Here is a 19159-nt window from a genome sequence, read left to right on the forward strand (position 1 = left end):
AGGATGAACAACCACCACCTCTGATCCAGCCTTCAAACAAATCTGATGGTCACAAATTCTCAAGGGCGGCAGACCAGCAGGTTCCTAAAATAGGTCAGTAAATTCATCCAACAGTTTGTCTAAAGTGCTGTCCGAAGTGGGTTGTTGGTGGAGCACGTGTAGATGTATTGGAAAGTCAGCCTTACGACCTTTTAATGTAACCCGGTGCCCTCAAACTTGAAGCTCATAGTCAAAGCCCCGAAATCCAGAAGATGGGCCCCAATGTTTGCCGCCATTTGATGCCCAAAACCATGTCAAATCCCGCTAGTGGGATGATAAAAAATTTCGTAGAAAAAGGGTTTCCATCAATAGAAAACATGACCGCCTTACTGACACCATAGCTAGGAACTGATGTTAACTTTAATTACATCGGCTTTTATACCTTGCAAGCGTACGAATCGTTCCTATAATCTAACGGGAAGCGAGGGTCATATCCAGAGGGAGGACTGAATTTTGTGTATTCTTCAGTCAACTAGCCTAACCATATATGATGAATTATTATGAACTAAACACTTATTATATCCTAAATTATCAAGCAATCATCTGGTTAACTACTTGCACAACAGGAAACGTCAACTCTGGATTTTACTATGATTCGTGCCACTCTCGAGCGCCACGTAACCACGGATCCAATTTCTCAATCCTTGCATCTAGCCCCTCTCAGGCGCATAGAGTGAAAGACAGAAATCGGATTAAAATACCAAAATCCAACCTAAATTATAATCCTACCCTAACTAGCTAATTTAATCAAATATGAAAACAAATATTCGATAAACATTAATCATCAAATCACATTTAATAAACATTCAAAACCTATGTTCAAACTATAGAAAAATTAAATTCCAAAATGATGGATTACTCCCCTTCTCCTTCCTCTCGCTCGGGCAGTAGACTCATTCTCACGGGTGCTGCAATTTCCCAAAATTGATGGCTTCGGGTAGCAAGAGCGAGTGGCCGGAGGTAGAGACGACGTCGGCGAAGAAGGATAGAAGCCCACGGATGGAGGTGACGACTGGCGAAGAACGAAACGGAGCTGAAGTCCTCTAACCGGCTCTCTCGAGTCTCGGTCGGAGTCGGAATAGCTCCGGGAATGGTCGGAAATAGGTAATCGACGCCGGAGGATGGTCGGAAAATTGGCATCGGAGGAGCCCTCTTGGGTCACCTCTCGGCCTGGCGAATAGAAACTAGAACTGTCGAACTTGGCACGATGGAGACTCTCTCGAGCTCTCCTCGGGTCTGTTCTCGGTTGCCGGACGGCAGTGGACGACGGTGGCGCGATGAACGATGGTGGCGTTGCGAACGACAGTGGCAAAATCCTCTGGGATCTTCCCCTATTTCGGTCCACGATGCTCTGTTTCGGTCGATGCCCCTCCTCTTTCAGTCGACACTCCGCTTTTGTTGTAATACGATTTGCCCTAAAAAATACCTCCCTTTCACTAAGGGCATTTTGGTAAATATCTCCTTCTCCACCAAAATTCTCCTGAAATTCCATAATTGAATCCATAAAAAACATTTCAGGAAGAAATAAACCCTAAAAGTAATGAAATATAATTCAGGAGAGAAAAATATGCAATATAGACAGTGATTAATGCCAAATTCAATAAATGCACATTTCATTTGAAAACCGATAAATGACCACCTATTACACAATTATAAAGGTTATTCTATTATAATTAACCTAGTTCTCATGTCAGAATATGACATCTATCACACCCCCAAACCTAAATCTTTGCTAGTCCCTAGCAAAACAACAATCGAACCAAAATTAAGCCTAGGAAAACAAAATGTCACTTTCATAGGGAGCACGATTGCATTTAGCGCATGCAACAAGCCGTTAAACCCCTACTTTGCAGTAGTGGACGAGTTATGTCTCGTGAGGGTTTGCATGGAATTTACCCACAAAATTCATCTAAATCAATAATATAAAAAAAACTGAAGAAAATTTACTCCTCATTAGCATATGACTAACACTTAGTATCATAAAATATCTGAAAATCATATGAAATCCTGCGCAATTTGAAAACCTGTGTAAAATATAGCATATTATCAATCCAAATACACTCATTGTTACTCCACCTGAACCAATGTGACCCATAAGAAATTACTTCAACAAAACAAAGAGGCAACAAATAACAATAAAATCCTGGTCACATCACAATTAAGAGAAAATAGTAGAGTAAGCATGTTGTCTGACAATCTCACAAAAGAAATATACCAATTTTAATCTTGACCTGCAACTTCTTTCAAATTACAATTCATCATCAAAGTTAAGGAAACTCATTGCTTCCAGATTTAATCCCATTTTACGCTATTACCAGCGCACTTTTTCTATTACCAGCGTAATTTTTGTTTCACTGAATACTTTTGGTATTACCACCATTTTGTATTCATCTTCACTACACATGCACTTATTTTTAAGTAACCGACTGTTCCGGTGCATGTCCCTGGGTTTGCACAGGCTGTTTCTGAAGTTATCTGTCTTTTGCAAGCAAGAGCATTTCCATTTGCATTCATACATTACAATAAGAAATTTCACTGAGATATAAAAAGGAATGAGTTCAAACAAGCATACAAGACTATTCAGACTAACATAGATCAACACTAGATTTACATGTTCTCTTTTGAAACTAAGTTCCAAGTCTAATGCAATAGTAAGTTATCCCACTGAATTCTCATGGATCACAACAAATGATATCAGATTTCTAATAGGCATATTCTACACAGTTTTACGAAAAATTTTGAAACACATTTGAGAAACTTATTTTAACTCTACTAACGTTAATCACATACTAAGAGGAGTAATTTGAAAACCACGAACAAAAATCAAAAGAAAATTATTGCTAAGACATAAAAGAATCGTCCCCCCCCCCAAAACCTAAACCTGACATTGTCCTCAATGGGGAAAAGTTAAAACACCAGAACGACTACAAAAAGGAATAATAGCTTAGCTAGTTATACTCCAGCAGAGTAAGGGTTAAGCTCCCTCAGGGCTCCTAAACCCATAGGTGGGACCATATGTGTTTGGTCATCAACAATAATACCGAAAAGTCAATAAAGACCCCCAGGAATGATACATAGTCTCCCTCGAAGAAGGTTTACTCGTATCAGCCGTACCCATAGGTAATCATTCGTAGATGAAACCGCTATCCCACATCACACTTTGAAGAAATCTCTGTGTGACTGGCCACTGAAGGGAGCAGGAATCACACGCTGAACACAAGTCCTTAAGTTACTCACCATAAGGTTTTCATTCAATACTTCAAGATCGAACTGGTCAATCACAGAATGGTTGTTTGAGTATAGATCTCTCAAACTAGGGACCAAAAGTCTGGTCATCGACTACCGGAACCATTTATGCTCTCAGCCGGCAAGAGAGGACCCCGAGTCCATGATGGGGCCGGCATCGCCGGGGGACCTCCAATCAATCAAGACCAGAGTACACCAAAGGTTATCCCAAATAAGAATGAATAAACCAAAAATAAAACTGTAATGTACAAAGGGATAGAAACGTGGGGATTGCCCACAATGTGCTAAGTTTATAGTCGTAAGCAAGACTTTGACACATTCAAGATGAAATGACATGTTCCTCCAAGAAAATCACCATCACCTCCTCTGGTGTGGGGACATTCTCAAGATACTGTTTGAGCCTCTGACCGTTAACTTTGAAGACCGACCCGTCTCCTTGATTGCGGATCTCAATAGCGCCATGAGGAAACACCTGTGTAACTTCAAATGGACCGGACCACCTGGATCTTAGCTTCCCTGGAAACAAATGCAATCGTGAGTTATACAGTAAAACATTCTGCCCAACAGTAAAAGACTTGCGAAAAATAGATTTATGGTGTAAAAGCTTTGTTCGGTCCTTATACAATTTGGCATTCTCATAAGCATCATGACGTATCTCCTCCAACTCATTCAATTGCAATTTTCTCTCCTCACCCGCTTGAGTCAAATCAAAATTCAAAGCCTTAATGGCCTAATAAGCTTTATGCTCAAGCTCAACAGGTAGATGAAATGCTTTGCCGAACACTAGGCGAAATGGAGACATCCCAATAGGAGTCTTATAAGCGGTTCGATAGGCCCATAAAGCATCGTCCAATCGAGTGGACCAATCTTTCATATCAAAGCGAACCGACTTCTCCAAAATCCGTTTGATCTCCCTATTAGAGATTTCCACTTGACCACAAGTTTGCGGGTGGTATGGAGTGGACACCCGATGAGTGATGGAATATTTCTTCAATAAGGTCTCAAATGCTCTGTTACAAAAATGAGTTCCCCCATCACTGATGATGGCTCTCGGGGTACCAAAACGATTAAAGATGTTTTCTTTTAAAAACTTTACCACCACTTTGTGATCATTTGTCTTACATGCAATAGCTTCAATCCATCTAGAGACATATTCAACAGAAACAAGGATGTATTGATAGCCGAACGAGACAGGAAAAGGACCCATGAAGTCAATACCCCACACATCAAACAATTCAACAATAAGAATGGGGTTAAGAGGCATCATGTTCTTCCTAGACAAACAACCAGTTCGTTGGCATCTATCACACACACGACAAAACTCATGGGCATCTCTAAATAATGAAGGCCAATAAAAACCACATTGCAAGACTTTAGTCGCGGTCTTTCTAGCACCAAAATGTCCACCACATGCGTGGGAATGACAAAATTAAAGAATGTTGGCAAAGTCTTGCTCATGTACACAACGCCTAATGGCTTGGTTAGGACACACCTTGAACAAATAAGGGTCATCCCAAAAAAAATGTTTGACTTGGGAAAAGAATTTCAACCGATCTTCTTTACTCCAATAATCAGGAATCTTATGAGTTACAAGATAGTTGACTATGTCAGCAAACCAAGGCCACTGGGATACTTGGAGAAGTTGTTCATCAAGGAAGGAATCATTTAAAGGAAGGAATCCTTCCTGAGGTTCTAGATGATCAGCAACAACATTCTCACAACCCTTCTTATCTCGAATCTCAAGGTCAAATTCTTGCAATTGCAAGATCCATCTAATCAAGCGAGGTTTAGTGTCCTTGATGGATAATAAGTACTTCAAAGCAGAATGATCACTGAACACTATAACCTTTGACCCTAACAGATATGATCTGAATTTGTTCAAGGCAAACACAACAACTAGCAACTCCTTCTCAGTGGTAGTGTAATTCAATTGAGCATCATGAAGAGTGCGGCTAGCATACAGAATAACACAGGGAATTTTATCCGTCTTTTGCCCCAAAACAGCCCCCAATGCATAATCAGAGGCATCACACATCAACTCAAAAGGCAAAGACCAAGTAGGGGGTTGGACAATGGGTGCAATGGACAAACATTTCTTCAGTGTCTCAAAAGCATGAATACAGGCAACATCAAAGGCAAAAGCAACATCTTGAGCAAGCAAATTCGTCAAAGGACGAGAAATTTTGCTAAAGTCCTTAATGAAGCGGCTATAGAACCCAGCATGGCCAAGGAAAGAACGCACCCCCTTCACAGAAGTAGGTGGTGGCAGATTGGCAATTAGGTCAACCTTGGCTTTGTCCACTTCTACACCCCGCTCAGACACTACATGTCCTAAAACAATTCCTTCTTTTACCATGAAGTGGCATTTCTCCCAATTCAAGACTAAATTAGACTTAATGCAATGGGACAATACGAGTGAAAAATTGTGCAAACATGTATAAAAAATAGAGCCAAACACAGAAAAGTCATCCATAAAGACCTTTAAAAAGTCTCCAATCATGTCAGAAAAGATACTCAACATGCACCGTTGGAAAGTGGCGGGCGCATTGCATAAACCAAAAGGCATGCGTTTGTAAGCATAGGTGCCAAACGGACACGTGAATGTGGTCTTTTCCTGGTCTTCTGGAGCAATGAGAATTTGATTGTAGTTGGAGTATCCATCACCTGATCAATGAAAGGTAGTGGAAAGTGATCCTTCCTAGTGGCGGAATTAAGTTTTCTATAGTCAATGCAGACACGCCACTTGGTGGTAGTTCTTGTGGGAATCAATTCACCACTCTCATTTTTCATTATCGTTATCCCCCCTTTCTTAGGGACAACTTGAATTGGACTCACCCAGGTGCTATCGGAAATAGGGTAAATGATTCCTGTCACAAGCAACCTGATGACTTCTTCTCTCACAACCTCCAGCATATGGGGATTTAACCTACGTTGCATCTCACGTGAGGCTTTAGTCCCCTCCTCCAAATGAATACGATGCATGCATATGGAGGTGCTAATCCCTTTCAAGGCATCAAGAGTCCACCCCAATGCCTCTGTGTGCGCTTGTAAAACTTCAGTCAATTGTTCCTCCTGCTCAGTACTCAAATCAGAGGAAATAATGACTGGCAATGAGTTCATGGGCCCCAAGAACGCATACTTCAACGTTGGAGGAAGTGGCTTAAGATCTAGCTTGGAAGTTTCATGAGGTTTGTCCAAGTCAAGATGAAGATCCTGTGGATGATCAGTTGTGACAACCTCATAAGCTTCCTCCAACAGAGGTACAGAACTGAGTAAAGAGCCAACCTCTCAGAAATATATTTCCTCATCAAAATAGTCCATGTCTAAAGATGTTATGCAAGACTCAAAAGATTCAAGAGTGGATTCGTCATCAAGCATAACAGTCTCTATCTTAAATGCAGGACTCCGATCATCAGACTCAAGTGGGTGGTACCCGGCATTAAATACATTCAATGAGACCTTAAAATTTCCAAAAGACAACTCCAACTCACGACTTTTACAATGAATGATAGCATTAGATGTGGCTAAAAAGGGACGTCCTAGGATGACAGGAATTTGGTTGGTCACATTGACTACTGGTTCTATATCAAGAACAATGAAATCAACCAGGAATAGAAATGTGTCCACTTTTATCAAAATATCTTCAACTATTCCTCGTGGTATCTTCACAGAATAGTCAGCTAGTTGAAGTGTGATGGGAGTAGGCTTCAATTCCCCCAAACCTAATTGCTGGTACACAAAGAAAGGAAGCAAATTCACACTTGCCCCTAAGTCAAGAAGAGATCTCTGGATGGTATGTTCACCAATGACACATGAAATTGTGGGACATCCAGGATCTTTAACTTTAGGAGGAGTGTTGTGCTTCAGAATTGAGCTTACATTCTCAATAAGAAAGACCTTTTTGTTAACATGTTGTTTTCTCTTCTGTGTACAAAGGTCTTTCAAAAATCTGGCATAGGCAGGGACTTGCCTAATAGCATCAAGAAGTGGAATGTTAATGTGAACCTTACTAAACAGTTCCAAAGTTTCATGCATGCTATCTCCTTTCCTAGGTGGGTCCGATAACCGCTACAGATAAGGAGCTGGTGGGACTTGGTTAGGGATCTGCTTGGCTGTTGGTGGAGAACTTGGAGGTTCTTCACTCAATGATGTGTCCCCATTGTCATCTTTTGACTCCTTAGACTTTGTGGTCCCTACCCCATTGTTCAACTCATGACCACTCATAAGGGTGGTTATGGCTTTGGCTTGCTCATGGTGGGGTTTGGAACTCAACCCACTCTCATGTGTGCTTTTGGGGTTAGGAATGGTTTGACTCGGGAGTCTATTTTGTGCTTGTTCACTCATGTGGCTGACCAACTGACTCACTTGCATTTCAAGTTTAGCAATGGAGGACTGTGTATTCTGCATGAATAATTGAAGTGTATCCTCAAGTGAAGGTTTTTGTGGAATCAATGGCTGTTGAGTGAAGTGTGGGCGCAGAGCTTGGGGTTGAGTTAACCCTGGAGGACCCCCAACCTGTGGGCCCTTGGACCATGAGAAATTTGGGTGCCTAGCCCAACCCGGATTATATGTTTCTGAAAAAGGATCGTTCCGGTTTGGTCTATGAAAATTCTGGATTGCATTCAAGTCCTCAATGAGCTCCGGGTAGGATGAACTAGATGGACACATTTGTGTGGGATGAGATGAACCAGTGCATTTGGCACAAACAGTAGATGGGTTAGGAGTAGGTGAACTCTTGAACACCATAAGGGCATCAATTTTTCTAGTCAACCCCTCAATCTTGGCCATGAGCACGGGTGTTTCACTAACCTCATAGAGACCCCCCTCTTTTGGCTTCGTGGGATCATCAACATTAAATGACGAACCCCATTGCTGAGATTGATCACTCAATGTTTCAAAGAAGTCCCACGCCTCACTAGCACTCTTACCCATCAAACTCCCACCACTCGTTGCATCTACCGTGGATCTAACCTGGGGTGTAAGTCCTTGATAAAAGTATTACACTAAATGCCATTTCTCAAACCCATGATGCGGACACCTACGGATCAAATCCTTTCATTTCTCCCAAGCCTCATAAAAGTGTTCACCCTCCTGCTGCATAAAGTTGGAGATTTCTCTTCTGGTTGTAGTTCTCTGAATGGGAAAGTACTTGGACAAAACTTTTGCTCTTCTGAGGGTTGTAGTTCTCTGAATGGGAAAGTACTTGGACAAAACTTTTGTGACTAATGTGTCCCATGAAGTAATGTTGCCCACCTCTAAGGAATTAAGCCAAGACTTGGCCTTATCCTTAAGTGAAAATGGAAAAAGTCTTAACTGGATAGAGTCATCTGAGAAATTCTGGAATTTGAAAGTTGCACAAATATCTAAGAATTCCTTGATGTGGTAATAAGGGTCCTCCTTCTCCAACCCATAGAATGTAGGGAGGAGTTGGATCACACCCGGTTTCAACTCATAACTAGCGGTAGTAGTGGGTGGCAATATAATGCAAGAAGGTGATGTGAAGTGGGATGGGATAGAATAATCCCTCGGAGCCCTACGGTCACCTGCTGCAGGTAACTGTAATGGTTCACCCTAATTGGCCATGGTAGCTCTTAACTTGACTTCGGGTGTTTTCCTACAAATATGTTCTACCTCTTCAACAAAGGGAGCTAATGGTCCACCTAGGGAGCGGCACCTGTGCAAAAAACACAAAAAGAAACAAAATGAACTATCAAATTAAGCTAACAAACTCACTACTGAAAATACGAACTAACTAGAAGAAATAAAAATAATTCCATACAAAATCACCAAGATAAAATTATGAAAGAAAAAAATAATAAAAAAATAAAAATAAATCTAACTTAAGACCATGGAGAACAAAGAAATACACCTAATATGTGCCTCCCTGGCAACAACGCCAAAAACTTGATGTTAACTTTAATTACATCGGATTTTATACCTCGCAAGCGTACGAATCGTTCCTGTAATCTAGCGGGAAGCGAGGGTCATATCCACAGGGAGGACTGAATTTTGTGTATTCTTCAGTCAACTAGCCTAACCAAATATGATGAATTAATCTGAACTAAACACTAATTATATCCTAAATTATCAAGCAATCATCTGGTTAACCACTTGCACAACAGGAAACGTCAACTCTAGATTTTACAGTGATTCATGCCTCTCTCGAGCGCCACGTAACCACGGATCTGATTTCTCAATCCTTGGGTCTAGCCCCTCTCGGGCGCATAGAGTGAAAGACAGAAATCGGATTAAAATACCAAAATCCAACCTAAATTATAATCCTACCCTAACTAGCTAATTTAATCAAATATGAAAACAAATATTCGATAAACATTAATTATCAAATCACATTTAATAAACATTCAAAACCTAAGTTCAAACTATAGAAAAATTAAATTCCAAAATGACGGATTACTCCCCTTCTCCTTCCTCTCGCTCGGGCAGCAGACTCGTTCTCATGGGTGCTGCCATTTCCGGAAATTGATGGCTTCAGGTAGCAAGAGCGAGTGGCCGGAGGTAGAGACGACGCTGGAGAAGAAGGATAGAAGCCCACGGACAGAGGTGATGACCGGCGAAGAATGAAATGGAGCTGAAGTCCTCTAACCGGCTCTCTCGAGTCTCGGTCGGAGTCGGAATAGCTCCGGGAATGGTCGAAAATAGGTAATCGACACCGGAGAATGGTCGGAATGCGGAATTGGCACTGGAGGAGCCCTCTCGGGTCACCTTTCGGCCTAGCGAATAGAAACTAGCATTGTCGAACTCGCCGTGACGGAGACTCTCTCGAGCTCTCCTCGGGTCTGTTCTCGGTTGCCTGATGGCGGTGGACGACGGTGGCGCGATGAACGATGGTGGCGTTGCGAACGACGGTGGCAAAATCCTCTCGGGTCTTCCCCTGTTTTGGTCCACGATGCTCTATTTCGGTCGACGCCCCTCCTCTGTCAGTCGACGCTCCCCTTTTGTTTTAATACGATTTGCCCTAAAAAATGCCTCCCTTTCACTAAGGGCATTTTGGTAAATATCTCCTTCTCCACCAAAATTCTCCTGAAATTCCATAATTGAATCCATAAAAAACATTTCAGGAAGAAATAAACCCTTAAAGCAATGAAATATAATTCAGGAGAGAAAAATATGCAATATAGACAGTGATTAATGCCAAATTCAATAAATGCACGTTTCATTTGAAAACCGATAAATAACCACCTATAACACAATTATAAAGGTTATTCTATTATAATTAACCTAGTTCTCATGTCAGAATATGGCATCTATCAGGAACCTTCTCCCCATTGGCAATAGAAACCAAAGCAATTGGCGGAGGTTGAATTTGGAGTTGTAAATGTTGGGCTGATGTGAAGCTCCAAAACTTATGAGTACTCCCCGAGTCCACAAGGCTTAATAGGGTCTTATCGCGGACTAAAGCGTACACTTCCATTGTTTTTGTGGACTGGAGTTCTGTGATTGCATGCAAGGAAATGGTTGGTTCCTCAACTTTTGGCTGGTCTACCTCTAGTTCCCCGTCTTCCTCATTCTCAACTTCCAACAAAAATAATTTTTTACATTGATAGATGAAAGTGTATTGCTCATCGCAAATGTAGCATAACCCTTTAGCTTTGGAGTCTTCCATCTCGGTCTTGTTCAGCTTCCTGATGAATGCCGGAGTGGAAGTATGGACCTTAGTTGCTGTAGGATTACAGGTAGAAACATTACCTCTCCACTACTGGGCTGTTGTGGCCAAACCAGAATTATTTTCCCCCCCTTGCCAAATTGGCCTACGTGCTTGAATCTTTTGCTTGGCTTCGAACGCTCTGGCAAAATTCATGGCTCTTGCCAGGACTATAGGGGCGAGGAGTTCCACCTCTAATCGAAGTGACTCAGTTAACCCCGTTGTAAATAGACTAACATGCTGGTCCACCTATACAACCTTACTTGCTCGAGCCAATTTTTCTTGGAATAATTTTTGGTATTGTTCCACACTTCTTGTCTGTCTTAACAGCACTAAATCTCCCAATGGATTGCTTTGAGTATGTGGTCCAAACCAAATGTTGCACAACTCCTTAAATTCTTCCCAATCAAGCCTTGGGTTTTCCAATTCTAATTGATGGCCCCATAGTTGCGTTTCATCGAGCATGTGGAATGCGGCCAAACCCAACTTGTCTATTTCGGTCATTCTTTGGTTGGAAATTTTTTTTCACATCGGTAAAGCCAAATTAGAGGGTCTTCAGACCCATTAAAAATAGGGAAATCCAGTTTAGTGTACCTGGGAACCGCCCCATGCTTTGTGCGTCCAGCATACTGTTCGCCCTGTTTGTTCAAAGGGCCCCTTCCCCCTTCCCTTGGGTTTGGATTTCTACCCGAAAATAAATCATACATCCGATTAGTTACTGCTTCTAATTTTTGGGTTACCTCTTGAGAAATCTGGCTGTCTAGCAACGTTGCCAATCATCCTTCACTTTCCTCTTGTCTTGCGTTAATCATCTCACTAAACTTGGGGAGAAATTCCTCATTGTTGGACGACTCCTCCATGTTTCCCCGCTCTGATACCAAATTTTTATGGTCCTGGACCATGGACCTCGTGACTATGCGAAGGGTGCAATCGTCTAGAGGTGTCAGGGTTAAACCAGGACGACCGAACTTGCCAGGGCGCCCTATGTTGGCAAGAGAAGATGAAAGAAGGAGAAGGAATAAGGAGATGAGGTCAGGCTCGTCGAGGGGAGACCTATACCTTTGGGTTCGTCAAGGAGAACGCTGATCCTAGGGTTCTTTGGAGGAGAACACCGATCCTTTTCAGAGTGAAATTCAAGTTGCTTAATTCATTTCCATGAGCCCTTTTAGAGGCTAATCACGCTAGGGAATCTGAATTACATGTTTTACAAAAATGCCATCATTGGCAATAACCTCTTACCACTTAACTAAACAAAGTCCCTAATGTACTTGAATGTGTTGCCACCCACTGAGTTACCAATTCATCCGCGTCGCCTCTGAATGACTCGTCCCGCTATCGAGTCTACAACACTCTCAACTTGGGTTTGTTGGAGTGCACAAAGTTGCCCCAAGTTCCACTACGGCTTGGTTGAAATCCCAAGGTCTAGATGGATCCACGAGTTGCCCCAAATATTTCCTAACCAGAATCAGTCAGTAATAGAAAAACTAATGTTGTATAAAGTAGAAAAAAACCAATAGATTGTCCATGAAGCATGTTTCAGGAATTTGGGCCACATCTAACTAAACTATCTATAGATCAATTTTAGCAATTAATGGAACTCACAAAAAAAAAGTGACTAATTAAATATATTAGATTTTCATGGCTGACTTGACTATGATTTTTTTCTTTTTTAGAAAAGGCATTTATCATAAGCTCGTTATTGGTGTCAATTGTACAAATGATAGATCTCATTCACAAATGAACACACTCCAACGCCACGTTGTGAGCGACGTTCTTCAATAATATTAACCGAACTACTCCCAACACCTATCTATCAAGGAGATTCCACTCATCATCTTTCTTACCTTCTGGTTTCATATCCAAAAGTGGTGAGTGCAACTTTTTACTGTATAGATAATCTTTGATCTGCATCCTCCAAACCGCAAGATCCATACCATCGAACTTATTGATTCCTAGTGTCGATCCTTCTCTGCCAGTCATTGCTCTCTATCAAGAACCAAAGCTTTGATGCCATTTGTTAGGAATTAAACATTCTAATTCCAAACTAATGAGGTAAATAATAATAATCACAGAAGAAAGGAAACACAAACATGGAAAGAACACACAAGATTTATATGGGTTCGCCTCAAGGTGAGACTATGTCCTGTCTTCCACAGCTACAGTAATCCACTATGAAGATGAAATAGTTTAAAAAGAGAAATCTCTCACTTACAGGTGTTTTTCTCTAATCTCTCAAGCTTTAATTTATGATGCTCCTCGGATGATGATAAGATCCTAATAGCGGCACCTAGGGGTGGCATCGAGCCGAGCCGAGCCCGAACCTGCTTATGTTCGAGTCGAGCTTGATTTAAATATTTCGAGTCGAGCTTCGAGCCGAGCCTCGTCTCGAGCCTAAAATTTTTATCGTGCTCGAACCCAACGAGTTCGAGTCGAGCTTCGAGACGACCTCGAGCCTCAACATACATTTAAAACTTTTTAAAAAATATATATTGAATAAAATGTATATAAAATTATGCATACATTTTACATAAAATTGGGCATAACTTACATATATAATACGTGTATAAGGTTGGGCATAACCTCTACTTAAAATTGAGCATAATCTATATATATAATACTTATATAAAATTCGGCATGACCTCTACTTAAAATTGGGCATAATCAATATACATAATATCTGCATAAACACTCCATAAAATTGTCTATATATTCCATAAACACTTCATGAAATTATTTATACACTCCATAAAATAGTCTAAACACTCCATACACTGCATAACATTATAAAAAAACTCCATACAATAATCTAACACAACAAAATTAAATTAAATAACACTATCAATTTACAATCACCCAAATAAAAACTATAAATCCTTTAAATAAAATCCTATTACTATTACAGACTTACTAGAAAATTACAAGAAATATTTTAAATTTTTCTTAGGAAAGTTAAATGGACCTCTTATTGCCTTTTCTAAGGAAATAAATAAAATTAATAATTAATCTAATATATTATTATACTTATCGATAAATTTTTAATCACATAAAATGTTAAACACAAAATTGCTATGAAAATTGCCTCGTGCTCAAAGTATTATATCATCAACTGTCAAATACTTATTCAAAATTTTTCCATATGGTTTTCTAACCCATCTTGGCAAGAAAATCGTACTTAGAAAATTAAATGATTTTTTAAAAAGAATTTATAATTAGAAAAATATTTTGAAAAAAATGAGGCACTAATGGTCCCTATATTTCTATTAAAAATGTCTTTTCAACATTTGTTGAAAAAACCACTAATAGTCTCTAGAAACGTATTTCTACTAAAATATTTTTTCAATTTATTTAAGAGCCATGAGGAAGGGACAAAGAGTTTTTTTTTTTCCTTGTTTATGATCTCGTACGTAGGGGTAGCTTTGAATAAATTATATATAAAATTATGCATATATTTTTATAAAATATAATGATAGGGGAGGTTCAGGATTGAATTTCAATAATGGATTAAAATGGACCAATATTAATATTTTTTACTCCAATTGTTATCTAGCTTGTTTTGTAATTTTTTAATCTGGCCATAATTTATTATGTCCTCCTTAGTGCCCCTAGATAAAAATTTATATTCTAGGAAAAACTAAAAATATTTTTCCTATGATACATATTCCCAAAAAAACCATTAAATAAAATCTTATTACTATTAGTGACTTATTAGAAAATTACAGGAAATATTTTAAAATTTTCTTAGGAAAGTTAAATGGACCTTTATTGTCTCTTCTAGGGAAATAAATAAAAATTAATAATCAATATAATATATTATTATACTTATCGATATATTTTTAATTAAATAAAATATCAAACACAAAATTGCAATGAAAATTGCTTCATGCTAAAAGTATTACAGCATCAACTATTAAATACTTATTTAAAAATTTTCTATACAGTTTTCTACCCCGTCTTGGTACGAAAAATCTTACTTAGAAAATTATATGATTTTTAATAAAAAATTTCAATTATAAAAATGTTTTAAAAAACAAGAGACACTAATATTTTATAGAAAATTATTTCTATAAAATTTATTTTTAATTTTTTCAAGAGGAAAAAGTTTTTTTTTATTTTTTTATTTTTTTATTTTATGATCTCGCACGTGCGAAATCGCACGTGCGAGATCATCTTCGCGCGAGGGAGGGGGGAGATTATTTCTCCCCTGTTCTGGTTTTTCGTCGAGACGATGCGGAGGGAAGGGGGTTACGGCTCCGGGGAGGACCTATCGTCGGGGATGATGGCTACGACGAAGGCGGCGGTGACGGAAGCAATGGCGAAGGAAACAGAGGCGATGGCGAGGAGAGGAAGAAATCGAACAGACGGCCGGCGAGCAGCTGCGACGATGATAGAGACGGCCGGCGAGCAGCTACGACGATGATAGAGACGGCCGGCAAATAGCTGCGACGGCGGTAGAGGTGGCGACAACAACCGATGGGAGGGTCGGAGGTGACTCGCTCTCAATCCCGCTCCCGCTCCCTCGCTCCCTCGCAATCCCGATACCGATCCGACTCACTTTGAGCCGGCTCCTAAGCCGACGAACCGAACCTGGCTTCGGTCAAGCTTGGCTCGTTAAGGTGAACGAGTCGATTTTGGCGCTCGAGCTCGATAGATGACAAATCGAACCAAGCCGGTACCGAGCCGAACCGAGCCGGCTCTGTTCGAAGCCACCCCCCTAGCGGCACCCCCCCAATTATAAAGAGAAATTTGGGGCAACAACTTTACAAGAGTGAAATTCCAAAACTACCCTTAATGAAACAACTGTCAATATATCATGGATCTGGTGGGGCCTTCACCCCCACACCCTCGGGTATCGACTCAGCATGAGGCGTTAATCAGGCTCCACAACTTACATGATTGATGTTATTAGGGATTATAATTGATTGTGGAGTTTCCATAAATATGTAATGGAAATAGTATAAATAGGGGTCTTGGTTGAAGCCTTCAATCAAGCTCTCCTCTTCTCAAATTTAACTCTCTCCTAGTCTAAAGTCTCTCTTCTCTCCTCTCTACGCAAGCTCACTCTCTCTTTCCTCTTTTCTTCTCTTCTCTCTCCCTTTTCTTCTCCTTCTCTCATATTGCTCGAGGTTTCAAGCATGGGGTCATAAATTCAACATGGTATCAGAGCATTGAATTTAGGATCCCCATGTCAAAATGATTCTCTAAGAAGTTATGATTAAAGCTACTCATAGAAGGCTTTTTGTGAAGCAAGATTGTAACTTGTTGAGATAAGTTTATTTTTCAATTTTTTTATTTTGACTTCCTGTTCTTGGTTTTATTACCTCTAGAAGATGGTTCAGATATTATTTTCTTACTCTCTTCATTATATTAAATTATTGAGATTTATGTATCTCGGATTGGAAGAAGTTTGCCAAGGCTATTTTTGTCGGTTTGCAAGTTCTTGGCTGAAAAATTGGTTTATATTAAAAAAATTTACATGAAGAGTTTTATTTCGTGTGAAAATTTTTTTATGATGAATAAAAATGTTCTTGAGCTTATTTTGAGTTTTTTTTATCCATTGTATTTTTAAATTCTTATTACTTAGCTTCTATGATAATCTTCTCCATTAACCTAGTTATTTAAAGAATTGGAACTCTACTCGGTTTTGTGACCTTTTTTGAAGAATTAATTTTTGAGATCTCGGACCTTATATGATAAATACAGAGATATTCTCATCTCTCATTCCAAGATTCCTCAGTTTTGTATAAAAAAATAAAGGGAAAATTGAAAGAAGAAGGCCGTTTTTTGTGCAAAGTGTTGTGTAGAGTTTTTTAAAAAAACGGGAAGGCTAGACCTTATTTGATTCAAAGCCAAGAGTTGGCTGATTTTTCTTGCCTAGATCTTCAAGAGAAATCAATAATAGAAGATTTTGTTTTACATAAAAGGAAGCAAACACAAAATAATTAAAGAAGTGCTTTTGGAAAGCCAAGTTGGCGCCAATCTATTTGAAGAAAGATTGTTGTTTTTTGAGATCTCACATTTAATCAATTTCTTCTTGAATAGGCCTGATTTGTTTAATTTTAAATAAATAATATCTTGCCAAAATCATGAGGGATTGAATCTAGACTTGTTTATTCCAAGCTAGTGTCAAATATATTTTTTTAATGATCTTGGAAAGATCTTATTCGGAATGCCAACCTTCTTTGATTTCATGCTTGTTGATTGATTTTTGCTATTATCTAAAAGGAAGACTAGAGAATTGATTATATAAATTTTTTGGCCAGAAACTTTACTTGCCTGAGAGTATTTCCTCTTTGCCTAAAAGACTTGATAAGCACCGGTTCTCCTCCCATATACCCGAGCTAGTTTTGGCTTCACTTGATTCTACAAGCCAGTTACGTAGGCTACTTCACATTTGAGTACACTATTACCCTTGAATTACCTCTTATGGCTGAAGAATACATGGGTAGAAAGAATGATAATCTCTAGATTACTACCATACCATTGTGAGGGATATCAAATTACTTGAGCTTGTCCAAATCGGTTCGATGGTTTCTTATTACAAGTGATCTACTTGGTCACCTAACCAAAATTGGGCCACCCATTGATGAAGAAGATGTTACTTATACTAAGTGGTTAAAAAATTACACTTTGGTAATTATTTAGCTCATCAAAAACATGGAAGAACTTGCCTGCAACAAATGTGTTCATCTAGACACCGCTAAGCAAATTTGGGAGACATGTGCTAAATTGTACTCTAGCTTCGACAACTTACAAATGTCATATGATATTCTCCAAAGTATGTTCAATACTAAAGAAAGAGAAAATATCCATGAATATTTGGCTCGATTTGGAGGCCTTCTTCAAGAATGGAAGCTAGCTCATCCTAACTCCACTGATGTCTTTATCCAAGACAAGCAAAAAGAAGCTTTAGCCACTGCCATTTGTCTAGCAAATATTAAACCATATCTTGAGGTTGTTAAAACTCAACTTCTTAGCACCTGTGCTATTTCCACCTTTGATGATGTATGTGCCACATTACTCGGCATTCCAGACCCCTCTTCCCCTTCTCACACTGAAGTATCATCTGCTATGTACTTTGGGAATAGGGGAACATCAACCGATCGTGACCAAGGTCGTGGATGAAATTATAGAGGAGAACAAGGAAGAGGTGAGAGGAATGGTTCCTCCAGAACAAAAGAGATGGAATGCACCCACTGTGGAAAATATGGCCACACTATCAATCAGTGTTGGAAAATCCATGACACGCTAGAATAGGCCAAGGCTAATCAAGCCTCAATTAGAGGTACAAAGGAGGACAATTCTACCCACCAACAAAAACAAAAACCCATACCAATAATGAGTATGACTTATTCTAGAAAACAAAAACTTTACTGCCACCACCGTTTTAGGTATGCTCTCTACCACTTCCTCCTCTTCATCCTAGATAATTGACTCAGGGGCCTCTGAGCATCTCACAGGTAACAAAACTCTACTACACTATGTCACTCCTTGTCTCTCAGGTAAATTTGTTACCATAGCTGATCGCTCCCAAACTAAAGTTCTTGGGAAAGAATCCACCTATGTTATGCCCTCACTTCCACTTAGAGATATTCTTTTTGTTCCTACCTTTCCCTTGAATCTTTTTTTTGTTAGTCTACTTACACAATATTTCAATTGCTCCATCACCTTCTCACCCACTTCCTGTGTGTTTAAGATCTTATAACAAAGTAAGTGATTGGTGGAGTCCATGAACAAGAGGGGCTCTACTACCTGGACGTGTCTCAAATAAATGTCATCTCAAACAAGCACACTGGGACAAGTTTATGTCACAATCGATTGGGACATCCATCCACATAATCTCTTCATCTTCTTTTTACTACCTTCAAGGATATGTCAAGTTTAAATCGTGAAGTGTGTGCACTAAGAAAACACCATAGGATCACATACTCTCCTTGGCCAGAACTTAAAAAGTGTTGCTCCATTTTTGTTGATTCACAAAGATGTATGAGGACCCTTGAGTGTCTCAAACATTTCCCAAGTTAAGTACTTTATTACCTTTAATGATGATTTTACTTGTACCACATGACTATTTCTCTTTAAAGAATAATCTGAAATACTGTCAATTTTTAAATCCTTTCATACTATAGTGGTCACTCAATTCGGTCAGAAAATAGAAGTACTTAGGTCTGATAATACCAAGAATATATCTCTAGTGATCTTGATTCTTTTTGT

At 39.4% G+C, this 19159-nt stretch overlaps 1 non-coding gene and 1 pseudogene across 1 annotated transcript; one reads left to right on the forward strand and one right to left on the reverse strand.

Moving 5' to 3' along the window:
- Positions 1-4222: 4222 nt before the first annotated feature.
- On the reverse strand, positions 4223-6204 carry LOC137962370 (uncharacterized; annotated as a pseudogene).
- A 2101-nt stretch (positions 6205-8305) lies between these two features.
- On the forward strand, positions 8306-8412 carry LOC137964362 (small nucleolar RNA R71). Its single transcript, XR_011115558.1, has one exon. It is a non-coding gene; the product is annotated as a small nucleolar RNA R71 (small nucleolar RNA).
- The last annotated feature ends 10747 nt before the right edge of the window (positions 8413-19159 follow it).

This window comes from Aristolochia californica, unplaced genomic scaffold (assembly GCF_029961685.1).
Source record: "Aristolochia californica isolate CCGP_79_NKW_82.1479 unplaced genomic scaffold, dmAriCali1.0.hap1 SCAF_4, whole genome shotgun sequence".
Lineage (NCBI taxonomy): Eukaryota > Viridiplantae > Streptophyta > Magnoliopsida > Piperales > Aristolochiaceae > Aristolochia > Aristolochia californica.